The sequence below is a fragment of the Eumetopias jubatus genome, unplaced genomic scaffold, assembly GCF_037043125.1.
Source record: "Eumetopias jubatus isolate StellerSeaLion01/CBP00866 unplaced genomic scaffold, mEumJub1_p1.0 scaffold_3, whole genome shotgun sequence".
NCBI classification, from domain to species: domain Eukaryota; kingdom Metazoa; phylum Chordata; class Mammalia; order Carnivora; family Otariidae; genus Eumetopias; species Eumetopias jubatus.
The window spans coordinates 112,377,335-112,396,408 of record NW_028274809.1 but is presented as its reverse complement, the minus strand read 5'-3'; the positions used below and the strand labels follow the sequence as shown (position 1 = coordinate 112,396,408).

Genomic DNA, 19,074 nt, shown 5'->3' with positions numbered 1-19,074 from the left:
TGGGTGGCCCAGTCAGTTAAGTGTCTGACTCTTGATTTCAGCTCAGGTCATGATCTCAGGGTTGTGAGATAGAGCCCTGAAACTGGGCTCTGTGCTCAGTGGGGAGTCTGCTTGAGATTTTCTCTCTCCCTCTGCCCCCACTCCTACTCATACTCTCTTTAAAATAAATAAATAAATCTTAAAAAAAAAAAAACCCACAGGGGCACCTGGGTGGCTCAGTCATTAAGCCTCTGCCTTTGGCTCAGGTCATGATCCCAGGGTCCTGGGATCGAGCCCTGCATAGGGCTCCCTGCTCAGTGGGAAGCCTTCTCCCTCTCCCTCTACCCTGCTGCTTGTGCTCCCTCTCTCGCTGTCTCTCTCTGCCAAATAAATAAATAAAATCTTAAAAAAATAAAAATAAAACAACCCCACAGATGTGCACGTGCGTGCGTGTGTGTGTGCACATGCACACACCCCCACCCACACCTGTATATTGTCTAAAAGTATATGCTGACAGTCACAAAAAGCCTCCACTTCCTTATAAAGGAACATCCATCAGCAAGCTGGTGTCTATCTCCTATGGAACCCTTGTGAGTGACTGCCAAAGTTTCTTCACCTAAGAAAACACTTTTTAACACAGATTCGTTCACATAGGAGTATTAGGATGGAGGCATTGCAGCATTCTTGTCTGTCCTTGGTAACCAGGACAGAGTTCTGAGAAGCATTCCTCTGGGAAGTGCTACCAGGGCAGCCCTGAGCATGGCAGGCTCCTTAGAGGACATGAGGTTGTGCCTGCAAAGGGGTGAGAGGATACAGAGGTAAATGTCCTCAGTTTCTTGTGTCCCACTTGCCCCCACCCATGGACTCAGGTGCATCTGAGCTGTATGGTTAGGCCTGGCTCCTTACCCCCCGCGCTTCCTCTGCCCCCAACACCTCCACTCTTCTACACTTTTAGAAACACCTTTTATGACCAGGTTCTTGGTGATTAAGTTCTGTTTACATGTCCTCTGTTGAATGATTTGTTTAGCTTTTATGTCACATCCAAGAAAATTGTCTTATTTTTAAGATCCTTTTACCTACCCAGTTATTAAAGTCACCTTGACCTTGACCGTTGGTCAAACAGGAGCCAGTTGCTCTGTCACTGCCAGCCTCCATGCTGACCTGGATAGTGGTGGTTGGCTCTGTGCTGACCTCACCTACCTGGCCTCCCACCTTTGGGACTGACTTTTGGCCACTCCATCTACCTCCTTTCCTGACATGTGTCTTCCTCTTTTTCTCAGCATCTGTGCTCTGATTACTGTTGGCAGTGTCCTTCTCCTTTTAATTCTTCCCATCTCTGTGGGGTAATAATTACTTGACCCAGGAAAATTCTTTTAACAGTTATTTGTCATCTGGGCCTCCTTCTCTCACAACTGCAGTTTCTGATTTTGTTGAGTAAGCAGAGCATGGGATAATAATTCTGTAATAGCTGACAAAATAGGCAGAGTCTTATCAGGGTCCCCCAGAGCTCTTAGGATCTCTGTCCCATTTCCAATCCACCCATCAGAGGCACCCTCCCCCTCACTGTCCTCTGTCCAGTCCCACCCCAAGTTCTGCAGAAGAGACACATCTTTTCCCCATCTCTTCTGTGTCCTCTTGGTCTCTAACCTGTCCCATAGTGCATACCTGCTTGTCTCTTGACCTAAGAAATTACTGCTTTCATTCTGTCTCTCATTACTGCCTCAATCCCTCCTTGCCAATCACACTTCCTGAAAGTTCTGCCTATTGTCATGGTTCCATTTCTTCATGCCTCCCTTTGGCCCAACCCACTGAATTTGGCTTCTGTTTTCAGTCTCCTGGAAAGTCATGTGCTAGAGTCACCAAGTGCAATGGAGACTTGCAGATGCACTCTGCAGGACTGGACATTATTGACCACCTCCTTTTGGATTCTTTCTGGCTCTTCTCTCACCTCTTTGGCTGACTCCTCCCAGTGTCCCCTCAGTGGCTGTGGCAGTCCTCTGCTTCTCTGATGCCTGGCTTGCCTTTCCCTCCAGGCACACGGAAGGCTGGTCCTCACCTGGCATTCCCCCATGCAAATCTAGGGAGTGAGTCCTAAGTGGAAGTGACATGCACCAATTGGGGCTGGGCTATTTTACTGCTGCTGTGTGACCCTCCAGGATTTCCTCTTCCCTCTGGCCTGCTGGCTGTCCAATGAGCTTCCTTTGTGACTGCAATGAGAAAGACTTTCTGCAAACACACAGTACAATAGTTTTGTAATGTTAGCAACAAAGTATGCTTTTATTATTTTGAGCCCGAGAGATTTGGGGCTGGTTTATTCCTTTTAGCACAACCCAGCTTATGTGGATTGATATGCAGCTCTTCCTTGTGAATTCATAAATAAATGTATGCATCCACTCAGTGAATATGATTGTGTTCCTACATCATATCAGGGTATAACTGATAGCAAGACAAATAAGGCTCCTGCCTTCATGGTGTTTACCTTCAAGTAGGAGAACATTTTGTAAACAATTGAATAATATATATAAAGAGGATAGTTAGGTACTATGCTATGGTGGACATAAGTGGGTAATGTGACTGAGCAAAAAATGTAGGAAAGACTGCTCTAGGATGTGGGGTCAGGGAAGGTCTCCATGTGTTGAGTCCTGAGAGATGTAAAGAGCTGTAATGTGGGCAGAGGGACCTTCAGGAGCAATGGCTTTGAGGTGATGGGAAGACTGACAGAAAGGCATTTCGTGGAAAGGGGCAGTGCATACAGGATGAGGCTGAAAGAGGTCAGAGATAGAAGAGGGGAAACAGATAAAATGGTGTCATAGCAGACAAGAGAAGAGAGAATTGAAGGAGGAGACCATGTTGGTCATTGTGAGAGGTCAATACAGACATAAAAGGGCAAATGCACTGGAGCTCATGCTCATCTAAAGAAGGTGGAAGAGCCAGTGGGAGAGAGGAAGGAGAGACAGAGTGTGGATAGTTCTTTTGAAAAGTTTTGTTAAAGAAAAAAAAGAAGATAAATGCAGAAGTATCTGGTAGGAGTGGTTTGCTTTTCATGGGAGACCCCAGAACACATTTGTTCACTGATGGGGATGATTGAGAGGAGAGGGAGAGGCTGGGAAACCAGAGAGGGACACCCAAATGCCTCGCCCTGAGATGGGAGAAGAACTGGGCTCTGCAGCCACATGTGGGTGAGGGCAGCCATGAGATAATATGGAGAGGAGGGGCTTCCTCAGTGGGACTGAAGGATAAGGCACCAGCCCTCCAATGGGTGATAGGCACCTACTCCTCTGGCACCCATTTGGGGTCTCACCTGCTTCTCAATCTCTGTCTTCTTCTTCACCATCACAATCAAACTCTTCACTTCTATTCTCCATCATGATTCTTTCCCAGGCCTTTCTACAGAAGCAGGTGTTTAAATCTTTTTCTTTTTTAAATTTAATTTTATTATGTTATGTTAGTCACCATACATTACATCATTAGTTTTTGATGTAGTGTTCCATGATTCATTGTTTGCATATAACACCCAGTGCTCCATTCAATACATGCCCTCCTTAATACTCATCACCAGGCTAAACCATCCCCCCACCCCACTGCCCCCCAGAAGCCTCAGTTTGTTTCTCAGTGTCCATAGTCTCTCATGATTCATCTCCCCCTCTGAACCACTCCCCCTTCAATTTTCCCTTCCTACTATCTTTATTTTTTTTTAACATATAATGTATTATTTGTGTCAGAGGTACAGGTGTGTGATTCATTAGTCTTACACAATTCACAACACTCATCATAGCACATACCCTCCCCGATGTCTATCACCCAGCCACCCCATACCTTCCACCCCCCACCACTCCAGCAATGCTCATTTGTTTCCTGACATTAAGAATTCCTCATATCAGTGAGATCATATGATAGTTGTCTTTCTCTGATTGACTTATTTCGCTTAGCATAATACCCTCTAGTTCAATTCACATCATTGCAAATGTCAAGATTTCATTATTTTTTGATTGGCTGCATAACATTCCATTGCATATATATATGATATATATATGATATATGATATGATATATATATGATATATATGATATATGATATATGATATATATATATATCATATATATATATCACATCACATCTTCTTTACCATTCATCTGCTGATGGACATCTTGGCTCTTTCCATAGTTTGGCTATTGTGGACATTGCTGCTATAAATATTGGGGTGCATGTACCCTTCGGGTTACTACATTGTATCTTTGGGGTAAATACTCAGTAGTGCAAATGCTGGATTGTATGGTAGCTCTATTTTCATGTTTTTGAGGAAACTCCGTGCTGTTTTCCAGAGTGGTTGCACCAGCTTGCATTCCCACCAGCAGTGTAGGAGGGTTCCCCTTTCTCTGCATCCCCACCAACATCTGTCGTTTCCTGACTTGTTCATTTTAAGCCATTCTGTTTGGTGTAAGGTGATACCTCATTGAGGTTTTGATTTGGATTTCCCTGATGCCGAGCGATATTGAACACTTTTTCATGTGTCTGTTGGCCATTTGGATGTCTTCTTTGAAAAAGTGTCTGTTCATGTCTCCTACCCACTTCTTGATTGGATCATTTGTTCTTTGGGTGTTGAGTTTAAGAAGTTCTTTATAGATTTTGGATACTAGCCCTTTATCTGATATGTCATTTGCAAATATCTTCTCCCATTCTGTCGGTTGTCTTTTGGTTTTGTTGATTATTTCCTTTGCTGCGCAAAAGCTTTTTATCTTGATGAAGTCCCAAAAGTTGATTTTTGCCCTTGCTTCCCTTGTCTTTGGCGATGTTTCTAGGAAGAAGTTGCTGTGGCTGACGTCGAAGAGGTTGCTGCCTGTGTTCTCCTTTAGGATTTTGATAGATTCCTGTCTCACATTTAGGTCTTTCAACCATTTTGAATCTATTTTTGTGTGGTGTAAGGAAATGGTCCGTTACATTCTTCTCCATGTGGCTGTCCAATTTTCCCAACACCATTTGTTGAAGAGACTGTCTTTTTGCCATTGGACATTCTTTCCTGCTTTGTCAAAGATTAGTTGACCATAGAGGTAAGGGTCCATTTCTGGGTTTCTGTTCTGTTCCATTGATCTATGTGTCTGTTTTTGTGCCAGTACCATACTGTCTTGATGATGACAGCTTTGTAATAGAGCTGGAAGTCCGGAATTGTGATGCCACTAGCTTTGCTTTTCTTTTTCAACATTCCTCTGGCTATTCGGGCTCTTTTCTGGTTCCATAGAAATTTTCAGATGATTTGTTCCATTTCTTTGAAAAAAGTGGATGGTATTTTGAAAGGGATTGCATTAAATGCGTAGATTGCTCAAGGTGGCATTGACATCTTCACAATATTTTATCTTCCAGTCCATGAGCATGGAATGTTTCTCCATTTCTTTGTGTCTTCCTCAGTTTCTTTCATGAGTACCCTAAGTTTTTTGAGTAAAGATTCTTTGCCTCTTTGGTTAGATTTATCCCTATGTATCTTATGGTTTTGGGTGCAGTGGTAAATGCGATCAACTCCTTCATTTCTCTTTCTTCTGTCTTGTTGTTGGTGTATAGAAATGCAGCTGATTTCTGTGCATTGATTTTACATCCTGCCACTTTAATGAATTTCTGTATGAGTTATAGCAGTTTTGGTGTGGAATCTTTTGGGCTTTCCACATAAAGTATCATATCATCTGCAAAGAGTGAGAGTTTGACTTCTTCTTTGCCGATTCGGATGCCTTTGATTTCTTTTTGTTGTCTGATTGCTGTGGCTAGGACTTCTAATACTATGTTGAATAGCAGTGGTGATAGTGGACATCCCTGTCATGTTCTTGACCTTAGGGGGAAAGCTCTCAGGTTTTCCCCATTGAGAATGATATTCACTGTGGGTTTTTCATAGATGGTTTTTATGATATTGAGGTATGTATCCTCCATCTCTATACTCTGAAGAGTTTTGATCAAGAAAGGATGCTGTACTTTGTCAAATGCTTCTTCTGCATCTATTGAGAGGATCATATCATTCTTGTTCTTTCTTTTATTAATGTATTATATCACATTGATTGATTTGTGAATGTTAAACCAACCTTGCAGCCCAGAAATAAATCCCACTTGGTTGTGGTGACTAATCCTTTTAATATACTGTTGGATCCTATTGGCTAGTATTTTGGTGAGAATTTTTGCATCCATGTTCATCAAGGATATTGGTCTGTAATTCTCCTTTCTTTTAAATTTTTTATTGTTATGTTAATCACCATACATTACATCATTAGTTTTTGATGTAATGTTCCATGATTCATTGTTTGTGCATATACCCAGTGCTCCATGCCGAATGTGCCCTCTTTAATACCCATCACCAGGCTAACCCATCCTCCCACCCCCCTCCCCTCTAGAACCCTCAGTTTGTTTTTCAGAGTACATCGTCTCTTATAGTTCGTCTCCCCCTCCGATTTCCCCCCTTCATCCTTCCACTCCTGCTATCTTCTTCTTTTTTTCTTAATATATATTGCATTATTTGTTTCAGAGGTACAGATCTGTGATTCAACAGTCTTGAACAATTCACAGCACTCACCATAGCACATACCCTCCCCAATGACTATCAGCCAGCCACCCCATCCCTCCCACGCCACCCCCACTCCAGAAACTCTCACTTTGTTTCCTGAGATTAAGAATTCCTCATATCAGTGAGGTCATATGATACATGTCTTTCTCTGTTTGACTCATTTCGCTCAGCATAACACCTTCCACCTCTATGCACGTCGTTGCAAAGGACAAGATCTCATTCCATTTGATGGCTGCATAATATTCCATTGTATATATATACCACTTCTTCTTCATCCATTCATCTGTTGATGGACAATTTGGCTCTTTCCACAGTTTGGCTATTGTGGACGCTGCTGCTATAAACATCGGGCTGCACGTACCCCTTCGGATCCCTACATTTGTATCTTAGGGGTAAATATCCAGTAGTGTAAATGCTGGATCGTATGGTAGCTCTATTTTCAACTTTTTGAGGAACCTCCATACTGTTTTTCAGAGTGGTTGCACCAGCTTGCACTCCCACCAACAGTGTAGGAGGGTTCCCCTTTCTCTGCATCCCCGCCAACATCTGTCGTTTCCTGACTTGTTCATATTAGCTATTATGACTGGTGTGAGGTGGTATGTCATTGAGGTTTTGATCTGGATTTCCCTGATGCCAAGTGATTTTGAGCACTTTTTCATGTGTCTGTTGGCCATTTGGATGTCTTCTTTGGAAAATGTCTGTTCATGTCTTCTGCCAAATTTCTTGATTGGATTATTTGTTTTTGGGTGTTGAGTTTGATAAGTTCTATATAGATTTTGGATTCTAGCCCTTTATCTGATATGTCATTTGCAAATATCTTCTTCCATTGTGTCGGTTGTCTTTTGGTTTTGTTGACTGTTTCTTTTCCTGTGCAAAAGTGTTTATCTTGATGAAGTCCCAATAGTTCATTTTTTCCCTGGCTTCCCTTGCCTTTGGCGATGTTTCTAGGAAGAAGTTGCTGTGGCTGAGGTCAAAGAGGTTGCTGCCTGTGTTCTCCTTTAGGATGTTGATGGACTCCTGTCTCACATTTAGGTCATTCAACCATTTGGAGTCTATTTTTGTGTGTGGTGTAAGGAAATGGTCCAGTTTCATTCTTCTGCATGTGGCTGTCCAATTTTCCCAACACCATTTGTTGAAGAGACTGTCTTTTTTCCAATGGATATTTTTTCCTGCTTTGTCGAAGATGAGTTGACCATAGAGTTGAGGGTCCATTTCTGGGCTCTCTATTCTGTTCCATTGATCTATGTGTCTGTTTTTGTGCCAGTACCATATTGTCTTGATGATGACAGCTTTGTAATAGAGCTGGAAGTCCGGAATTGTGATGCCGCCAGCTTTGCTTTTCTTTTTCAACATTCCTCTGGCCATTTGGGGTCTTTTCTGGTTCCATACAAATTTTAGGATTATTTGTTCCATTTCTTTGAAAAAAAAATGGATGGTGTTTTGATAGAGATTGCATTGAATGTGTAGATTGCTCTAGGTCATTGACATCTCACAATATTTGTTCTTCCAATCCATAAGCATGGAACGTTTTTCCATTTCTTTGTGTCTTCATCAATTTCTTTCATGAGTATTTTATAGTTTTCTGAGTACAGATTCTTTGCCTCTTTGCTTAGATTTATTCCTAGGTATCTTATGGTTTGGGGTGCAATTGTAAATGGGATCGAGTCCTTAATTTCTCTCCGTTCTGTCTTGTTGTTGGAGTATAGGAATGCCACTGATTTCTGTGCATTGATTTTATATCGTGCCACTTTACTGATTTCCTCTATGCGTTCTAGCAGTTTTGGGGTGGAGTCTTTTGGGTTTTCCACATAAAGTATCATATCATCTGCAAAGAGTGAGAGTTTGACTTCTTCTTTGCCGATTTGGATGCCTTTGATTTCTTTTTGTTGTCTGATTGCTGTGGCTAGGACTTCTAATACTATGTTGAATAATAGTGGTGATAGTGGACATCCCTGCCACGTTCCTGACGTTAGGGGGAAGCTCTCAGCTTTTCCCCATTGAGAATGATATTCACTGTGGGTGTTTTCATAGATTGCTTTTATGATATTGAGGTATGTACCCTGTATCCTTATACTCTGAAGAGTTTTGATCAAGAAAGGATGCTGTACTTGTCAAATGCTTTTTCTGCATCTTTGAGAGGATCATATGATTCTTGTTCTTTCTTTTGTTAATGTATTGTATCATCGTGATTGATTTGCAGATGTGAACCAATGTTGCAGCCCAGGATAAATCCCACTTGGTCATGGTGAATAATTCTTTTAATGGACTGTTGGATCCTATTGGCTAGTGTTTTGGTGAGAATTTTTGCATCCATGTTCATCAAGGATTCTGGTCTATAATTCTTTTTGATGGGGTTTTTGTCTGGTTTTGGGATCAAGGTATTTGTGGCCTCATAAAATGAGTTTGGAAGTTTTCCTTCCATTTCTATTTTTTGGAACAGTTTCAGGAGAATAGGTATTAATTCTTCTTTAAGTATTTGGTAGAATTCCCCTGGGAAGCCATCTGGCCTTGGGCTGTTTTTTGGGAGATTTTTGATGACTGTTTCAATTTCTTTAGTGGTTATAGGTTTGTTCAGGTTTTCTATTTCTTCCTGGTTCAATTTTGGTAGTTGATACACCTCTAGGAATGCATCCATTTCTTCTACATTATCTAATTTGCTGGCATATAGTTTCTCATAATATTTCTTTAGTGTTGGTTTTGATCTCTCCTCTTTCATTCACAATTTTGTTGATTTGGGTCATTTCTCTTTTCTTTTTGATAAGTCTGGCCAGGGGTGTCTAAATCTTGTTAATTCTTTCAAAGAACCACCTCCTAGTTTCGTTGATCTGTTCTACTGTTCTTTTGGTTTCTATTTCATTGATTTCTGCTCTGATCATTATTATTTCTCTTCTCCTGCTGGGTTTAGGCTTTATTTGCTGTTTTTTCTCTAGCTCCTGTAGGTGTAGGGTTAGGTTGTGTATTTGAGACCTTTCTTGTTTCTTGAGAAAGGCTTGCATTGCTATATACTTTCCTCTTAGGACTGCCTTGGTTGCATCCCAAATATTTTGAACAGTTGTGTCTTCATTTTCATTTGTTTCCAAGAATTTTTTAATTCTTCTTTAATTTCCTGGTTGACCCATTCATTCTTTAGTAGGATTCTCTTTAGCCTCCATGTATTTGAGGTTTTTCCTACTATCCTGTTGTGATTGATTTCTAGTTTCAAAGCATTTTGGTCTGAAAATATGCAAGGAATGATCCCAATCTTTTGGTACTGGTTGCGAGCTGATTTGTGACCTAGGATGTGATCAATTCTGGAGAATGTTCCACGGGAACTAGAGAAGAATGTGTATTCCATTGCCTTGGGATGGAATATTCTGAATATATCTGTGAAGTCCAATAGGTCCAGTGTGTCATTTAACGTCTTTATTTCCTTGTTGATCTTTTGCTTGATGATCTGTCCATTTCACTTAAGGAGGTGTTAAATTTCCCCACTATTATTGTATTGTTGTCAATGTGTTTCTTTGCTTTTGTTATTAATTGCCTTATATAATTGGCTGCTCCCATGTTAGGGGCATAGATATTTACAATTGGTAGATCTTCTTGTTGGATAGACACTTTAATAGTATACAGTGTCCTTCCTTGTCTCTTATTACAGTCTTTGTTTTAAAATCTAATTTGTCTGATATAAGGATTGCCACCCCAGCTTTCTTTTGGTGTCCATTAGCCTGGTAAATGGTTTTCCACCCCCTCACTTTCAATGTGGGGGTGTCTTTGGTTCTAAAATGAGTCTCTTACAGACAGTATATCGATGGGTCTTGTTTTTTAATCCAATCTGAGAGCCTGTGTCTTTTGATTGGGGCATTTAGCCCATTTACATTCAGGGTAACTACTGAAAGATATGAATTTAGTGCCATTGTATTGCCTATAAGGTTACTGTTACTGTATATTGTCTGTGTTCCTTTCTGGTCTATGCTGCTTTTAGGCTCTCTCTTTGCTTAGAGGACCCCTTTCAAGATTTCTTGGAGGGATGGTTTTGTGTTTGCTAATTCCTTTAGTTTTTGTTTGTCCTGGAAGCTTTTTATCTCCTCTTCTATTTTCAATGACAGCCTAGCTGGATATAGTATTCCTGGCTGCATATTTTTCTTGTTTAGTGCTCTGAAGATATCATGCCAGTCCTTGCTGGCCTGCCAGGTCTCTGTGGATAGGTCTGTTGCCAATCTAATGTTTCTAACATTGTAGGTTACATATCTCTTTTCCCGAGCTGCTTTCAGGATTTTCTCTTTGTCTCTGAGACTCGTAAGTTTTACTATTAGATGTCAGGATGTTGACCTATTTTTATTGACTTTGAGAAGGGTTCCCTGTGCCTCCTGGATTTTGATGCCTTTTTCCTTCCCCACATTAGGGAAGTTCTCTGCTATAATTTGCTCCAATATACCTTCTGCCCCTCTCTCTCTTTCTTCTTCTTCTGGGATCCCAATTATTCTAATGTTGTTTCGTCTTATTGTATCGGTTATCTTTCGAATTCTGCCCTCGTGATCCAGTGGTTCTTTATCTTTCTTTTTCTCAGCTTCTTTTTTCCCCCCATCATTTTGTCTTCTATATCACTGATTCTCTCTTCTGCCTCATGTATCCTAGTAGTTAGGGCCCCCATTTTTTATTGTACCTCATTAATAGCCTTTTTGATTTCGACTTGGTTAGAGTTTAGTTCTTTTATTTCTCCCGAAACATTTCTCTAATAAGTTCTATGTTTTTTTCAAGCCCAGCTAGTATCTTTAAAATCATGATTCTGAACTCTGGGTCTGACATCGTACTAATGTCTGTATTGAGTAGGTCCCTGGCAGACGGTAGTACCTCTTGTTCTTTTTGTTGAGGTGATTATTTTCGTCTTGTCATTTTGTCCAGAGGTGAATAGATGAATGAGAGAACAAAATGCTAATGCGGTAACAATGTCCCCAGAAAATATACACTAAAGAAATCATGTAAGACCTGATACCAGGGGAAAAGAAAGGGAAAGAAAGAAAAAAGAAAGAGAAAAAACAAAGAAAAAGGAAAAGATAAAAACAAAAACAGAACAAAACAAAAAAAACCAGAATATGATCAAATATGATCAGGCTGGTGCATAGATCAGTGGCACACAGTAGATTTTGGGTGTATTTTGTTCTGTTAGAAAATAGTGCCTCCTAAAATTTTAAAGAAAGAAAGACTTAAATATGTACAAAATAAGGGTTGATATGATGAATGGATGCAATATGATCTTAAAGATGAAATTTATAAAAGTATAAAAAATTATATAAAATTATAAAAAATTTTTAAAAAGAATTGATAAGAAGGTGTTTGAAAAAAGAAAGAAGAGGATAAAAAGAAAGAAAGAAAGAAAAAGGGGAGAGAATGTGATCAGGCAGGAGACTAGAACAAAGCCTTACACTAGAGATTTAGGGTATATTTTGATATATTAGATGAAACTGTATTTCAAATTTTTAAAGAGAGAACAACATATATATATGCCAAAAATAAGGGTAACTACTATGAAGGGATAGAATATGACTCTGAAAAGGAAAAATAAAAATGTTTTTTTTTTTTAAAAAGGGATTGATATGTTGGATGAAAAAGGGAAAAAGAAAAATTTAAAAAAAAAGACAGTTAAAAAAATTAACTTTGAAAGACTAATGAATCATGGTAAAAAAGCCATGAATTCTATGTGCAGTATTCCCCCAGCACTGGAGTTCTCCCGTTCTCATTGATTGGTAAAGTTGGTCTTGGCTGGCTGTTTGTGCTGATCTTCTGGGGGAGGGGTCTTTTGCCGTGGTTCCCAAATGTCTTTGCCAGAGGCAGAATTGCCCTGCCCTTGCTGGGCCGGGCTAAGCAATCTGCTCTGGTTTGCTCTTGGGAGCTTTTGTTCCCTGCAAGCTTTCCATACAGTTTTGGAGGACGAGAGTGAAAATGTTGGCCTCCTAATCTCCAACCAGGAGGAGCCGAGAACTCGGGGCCCCGCCTCTCAGTGCGTCCCCAGAGAAAGGCAGTCAGTCACTCCTGTCTCCCTGGTGTCCGGCAGCACTCCATGCTCACCCGCCTGTGACCAAGCATTTCTATCTCTGGCACCCGATCCCGTGTGGAGTCTTCAAACCCAGCAGATCCCAGCGGTGCACTCCCACGCTGCTCCTCCAGGGGGAGGAAGAGGAGTCTCCCCGGATCTGCTGCTTGTTGGGTCCCTGATGGAGGAGCAGTGGCCCGACTGTTACCAATCACAGTTTATGGCAACCCCGAGCTGAGAGGCCGCACCTCAGCTCCGTCTCTGCAGCTGGCTTCCCTGCTCTGACACCCTAGAGCTCTGACCACTCAGGCACCCCCGGTCTTTCACCTCTATCACTTGCCAGAAGAGGCAGATGGAGACCCCCTCCCCCACCATCTATCCTCCTGAATATCGCCTCCGATTCACTTCTCCACATGTCCTACCTTCCAGAAACTGGTCGCTTTTCTGTTCAAAGAGTTGTTGCTATTCTTTTCTTCTATCTCCTGTTGAGTTCGTAGGTGTTCAGTATGGTTTGATCCCTATCCAGCTGAATTCCTGAGACCAGAGGAAATCCAGGTCTTCTACTCCTCTGCCATCTTGCTCCCTTCTCCTCTAGTTTGAAATTTCAGTTTTGATTTCTCTTTAGCCTGAGTAAATAAAATATATTTATTTTATTTTTTAAAAAGTTTATTGATTTATTTTAGAGAGAGTGAAAGAGAGAGAGAGAGAGAGCGTGTGAGCGGGGGAGGGGGAGGACAAACGGAGAGGGAGACAAGCAGAATTCCCATTGAGTGGTGAACCTAACATAGAGCTCCATCCCAGGATCCTGAGATTATGACCTGGGCCAAAATCAAGAGTCAGATGCTCAACTGACTGAGCCACGCAGGTGCCCCTGAGAAATATATATAATATATTGTAAATAATATATTTAAATTTTTAGATTTAATAAAGTTTTTGGAGGCCTAGGCTTTTGAGGTCCATATTTTACTGCATCATGGCTAATGATTGTGGTTCATATGATTTCTGCTTTAGGGAATTATTTGACATTATTTTTTGGCTTTATACATGACCAAATTTTGTGATTATATGTTTTTTTTTGAAAATGATGTATATTCACTACTTATATGGAACAAAATTCAGTATATATATTAAGAGATTGTCTATCTACCTATCAATCATCTATCATCTACCTATTATCTATATATCTATCTGACTTAGAAGCCAATACTTATTGACTCAATGATGGCCTGGCCATGGGATAAGGAAGGAGAGGGACAATTATAGATGTTCTTAGGTTTTGGCTTGTGTCATTGAATTGATGGAAGCCCCACTGGGATGTGGACGCTGGAGAAGAACCTAACTGGTATGGGAAACAAGATGAGCTCAGCTGGACATGCCAAGTTTTGTACTTTTGTAATACCACAGAGGAAAGTTCAAGGTTGGGTAGGATGGCAGTCAGCTGGTCTGAAGGTCACAGATGAAGTTAGTACTGGGCACATAAATGGATGAGTTTCTGTCATATAGATGGTGTCTGTGGCTGGTGTTGGCCAGAGTAAGTCATCTAGAAGGAGAAATGGGGGACAGAATGGCATCTTGAATAGCTCAGTCCTTTGTAGTCAAGGCCCAGAGAGTGAGTATGGAGGAGGCTGAGAAGCAGCTTGGGAAATGGGAGATATAGGAAGATAGATTTCAAGAAATGACACAGAAGCCAGGAAAAAGATGTTTCAAGAACAGTCAAACACTAAGTCAGCTGCATTTTTTTTTTTTTTTTGGAGTCATTTTGATTGAATTCCTAGAGACTAATATTGTTGAATTGCTGATTCTTTTCTGTAGCTGAGATTTTTCTTGCTATAATTCAAACCAGTTCCTCTATAAAATAAAGAGGATTTTTGAGAGAGCCCCCTGGGTGTACTTTTTATTAAATTTTCTAGCCTGCTGAAGTGAGTACTAGAAATTTAAAGTTATGCTAATAAAAGTTTGTGTGGTTGTGGGGGGTAAAGGAAGGGGAAAGGGAGGCAATGTCTCTGCAAGACTCTCAGAATCATGCTATCAATCAGTAATTTTAGTGCTCACCATGTACCTTTAAGCATGATTTTTTCCTGTGCCTGTTAATCACTGTTAATGATGACATGTGTCTGGGATCTGAGCAGGAAGCTCTGCATGAGGACGGATGGTCGCTCGCTAGTGTTAAGCAAGATGAAATGATGGTAGACACTCCATTAAGGTCTCATTTAGCATTTTTAATCAGCTTCACCTTGGGTGGCAAATGCAGTTTGCATAATTCTGAAAACAGGGTTGTGGTGGAAAGGAGGGCAGAGAAGGCAAAATGTACAAGCAAATGATTTCCTTTTAGAAAATGCAAAAACAGCTGGTAGAAGGAACTGCAAAACATAAAATTATAGTGTTTATGCCAGAACTTAAAAGGACTTGAGAGAGCTATCATTTGTCTCACTCCTCTCATTACACATGGGGATATCCAAAGAAACAGGGAGGTGATGTGCTGGGACAAGATCATCCAGTGTCTTTGAGGAAAACCCACCTGAGATTCAGCACAGCACGCTCCCCCCAGCTCTGCAGCCTGTGTGGCTCACCATCTGACCTCTTCTGTGCTCTGAGAGTACTTTTCTTCTATGTTGACCCTGTTAAGTTCTCTGTGCTCACCTGTTGCTCTGAGATGACCTTGATCACAGATCTCACCCTCTTCTGCCCCTTGGAGTAGGCATGCCCAGGTCTGACTCAGTGCCCCTCATAAGCACTGTTCCAGTACCTATAGTTCTGCCTGCACAAACAGGACTGCCTCCCTGCTTTGACCCCAGAACCCCTGCATGTTCCTGGGTGAGTACCCAGGGCCCCACCATCTGACTTGTACTTGCAACTTCCAAGAGAAGCTGGCCCTGTATCAACTTTGAAGCATAAAGCACATGGCTGCTTCTTTAGCTATACTTTCTAAATCTTCCACAAAATGTCTTCTCTGGCTACGCTACCCTGGAACTACCCAGGGTCAGTGATCTGGGAAGTGTAGTTCAAGGTTAAATAGGCATGATGCAAGTTGCCAGAGGAATCCTAGGAAGAGAAAGCCGTATCTTAGGAAAGAGGATGAGTTTTGGGATTGTTGTACTTCAGATGCCTCTAGGTCTTGCTAAGAAGAAAACCAGTAGGCAGATGATAGTTCTGGAGCTCAGGAATACATTTTAGAGATGTTAGCATAAAAGTTGAGGTCATCAAAGGATTAAGGTTGTGCAAGAAGGACCCTGGAAAATCCTAATAATTCTATCTCTATTAGTCAACTTTGGTGCATAACAAACTCACAGTCTTAGTGACTTGCAAGCATACTTACTTTGCTTACGTTATATGTTGGTGCTGAGGGTGGTTGCTGCTCTTTGGCCCTGTTCAGCTTTGCTCCCAATGTCTCCTTCTTCTAGGTCCTGACTGCGGGGCAGCTACCACGTGGGGTACGTCCTTTCTTGTGACAGGGAAGAGCAAGAAGGTGAGATGCAATTGTTTTTCAAGCTCAGGCTTGGACATGGTCTATATAATGGGGACTTCCCCTCGATTTGTCAAAGCAGGTGCTGTGGACATGACCATCTACCTTACTGCATTAGCATGAGCCCCACCAGGAAATTTCTCTAGGCATTAAGAATGATTACTTAACTGAATATGAGTTGTAAATAATTGATTTTCCCCCATACAATAATTTCCAAGGGAATCCTTCCATTTTCTATTAATGTGTGGATTAGATGAGGAGCTGAATAATGATGCTGACTTATTCAAGGATACCTTCAGCACTGCTTAGAAAGAACCATGCACATTCACAGGCTGGTCACACGTGTGTTCATAGGCCATACAACCAATGCATAACATTAAAGGAATTGTTCTTGCAAAGTGCAGGCCTAGACAATCTCATATGCAGGAAAGGAAGGGAAAGTTTTTGCAGAGAGTGGTGGAGAAAAGGTCAGAATTCAGAAGGTCTGCTTCTGGGCCACAAATCCTATGTTCACTGGGAGATGCTGGGGGTGCTTGAGGGAGAATCTCTGTGGTGAAACAGTCTACATTAGGGGTTGACAAACTTTTGTAAAGGGCCAGAGAGTAAACACTTTAGGATTTTTGGGCTATGTTATCTCTGTTACAGGTAGTGCCTGTTGGGGAATGTCATGGGAAACACATGATTGCTGATTGATCTGAGAGCTGGAGCAGGGCTCTCAGAGGCTTCTCACCCTCCTCCTCTGTCCTTGGAATGTGGGTTGTAGTTGCCTTTCCTGCTCCCCGAGTCTGCTCCAAGGACACAGCCTTAAGGTAATGATGTGATATTGAGAACACCTGTGTGGTATACTGGTCTGAATCCAGTTAAATCTCTTTGTTAACTTTTAAGATTTGTTGAATGGGGGCAGGGATCCATTAATTTTGCTGCCACCCAAGAAAAACCTTGTATGTAAGTTCCCTTTGCTTATTGAAACTGCCACCTACCGAGTTCAATTGGTAGTGGGAGTGGAGAGCAGACCCCAGGAGCCCTGAACCACCCTGCCGCTGCCGCGGCCGCGGGCCTAGTTACCATCACACCCCGGGAGGAGCCGCAGCTGCTGCCGCTGGCCCCAGTCACCATCACTGCAACCATGAGCAGCAAGGTTGAGACCCAGCGGCCGCCCACCGCCCAGCCCTCAGCACTGCTGCCACTATCCATAGCAGCATAGGGAATGGCACAGGGAGCTGTGGCCCGGGCAGCCTTACATCCACAGCACCTGCTGGCGGGGACAAGAACATCATCACAAGGAAGGTTTTGGGAACAGTAAAATGGTTCATTGTAAGAAATGGATATGGTTTCATCAACAGGAATGACATCAAGGAAGATGTCATTTGGTATGGTAAGAAAGATGGTATTTGTACACCAGACTGTCATAAATAATAACCCCAGGAAGTACCTTCACAATGTAGGAGATGGAGACACTGGAGTTTGATGTTTTTGAAGGAGAAAAGGGTGTGGAGGCAGCAAATGTGACAGGCCCTGGTGGAGTTCCAATGCAAGGCAGTAAACATGCAGCAGACCATAACCATTATAGACGCTATCCATGTCGCAGGGGTCCTCCACGTATTTCCCAGCAGAATTACCAGATTAGTGGGAGTGGGCAAAAGAGCGAGGGGTCGGAAAGTGCTCCTGAGGCCAGGCCCTACAGCACTGGCCCTACCGCAGGCGACGGTTCCCACCTTACTACATGAGGAGACCCTCTGGGCAGCGACCACAGTATTCCAACCCTCCTGTGCAGGGAGAAGTGATGGAAGGTGCTGACAACCAGGGTGCAGGAGAACAAGGTAGACCAGTGAGACAGAATATGTATATGGTTATAGACCATGATTCCGCAGGGGTCCTCCTCGCCAAAGACAGCCTAGAGAGGATGGCAACAAGGAAGACAAGGAAAATCAAGCAGATGAGACCCAAGGTCAGCAGCCACCTCAACTTCGGTACCGCCGCAACTTCAATTACCGACACAGACGCCCAGAAAACCCTAAACCACAAGATGGCAAAGAGAGGAAAGCAGCCTATCCACCAGCTGAGAATTCGTCAGCTCCGGAGGCTGAGCAGGGCGGGGCTGAGCAAATGCCGGCTTACCATCTCTACCATCATCTGGTTTAGTCTTCCAACATGAAGAAATGAAGATGAAATTCCAGCAATAAGAAATGAAACAAAAGATTGGAGCTGAAGACCTTAAGTGCTTGCTTTTTGCCCACTGACCAGATAAATAGAACTATCTGCATTATCTATGCATCATGGGTTTTTTATTATTGTTACCTAAAGATATTTCTTTTTGGTAATGACAAATGTGGTTTTTTTTTTTTTAAAGCCTGGTTTTTCCTCAATACATTTTTAAAGGTTTTTAAATTGTTTCATATCTGGTCAAGTTGAGATTTTTAAGAACCTCACTTTTAATGTGTGATAAAAATTTACTTGATTTTTTTAAAAAAGTCAACAAATGGCAAGCACCCATTAATAAAAGTCTTAAACAAACAAATAAAAAAACCCTGCCACCTACCAACCTGGAGTAGACTGCCTCTTTCTTTGGTCTCTCCCTGCCCTCTGAGTAAAGGAATCAGTTTCAGATTACACCAGGAGGCTCCTGAGAGTGTTTCAAACCAAAAGTGTCATACTTGATTTTGTAGTTGTAGCCCAAAGGCAGCCATAAATGATTCATAAATGAGTGGCTATGACTGTGTTTCAGTAAAACTTTATTTATAAAACAAGTGGTGGACTGGATTTAGTTTGCTGACCTTTGTTCTAGGTGTATGAGGGAGGTGACAGCATGCAGGAGGGGCTTGGAGGGGTAGAACTTAGATGAGGATACCAGCTTGGAGACTAGAGATGGTCCAGGGGCAGGATGGTGATAAGGGCTTAGTTCACATGGAGGGCTGGAGCCATACCTGAAATCAGTGGATGCCTTGGGACCTGTAGGTACTGCCCTGCCCTTCAGGAAGTTTTGTCACTGGGTGGCATGAGGGAAAGACCAGGTGAAGCCCCAGCTCTGCCATGGCCTAACTACATGCAACACCCTGTCCCAGGAATGTTTTGCTGATGGCCTGG

The 19,074-nt window shown here is 42.0% G+C and overlaps 1 pseudogene across 1 annotated transcript in view; it reads left to right on the top strand.

The window, feature by feature from the left end:
• LOC114201132 (Y-box-binding protein 1 pseudogene) overlaps positions 1–18,479 on the top strand; it is a 51,661-nt pseudogene extending 33,182 nt beyond the window's left edge. Inside the window, exons 2-3 of the transcript XR_015767881.1 lie at positions 15,929–15,993; positions 16,636–18,479. The product of XR_015767881.1 is annotated as a Y-box-binding protein 1 pseudogene (transcript). The remainder of the gene's footprint in view (positions 1–15,928; positions 15,994–16,635) is intronic.
• Positions 18,480–19,074: the final 595 nt, after the last annotated feature.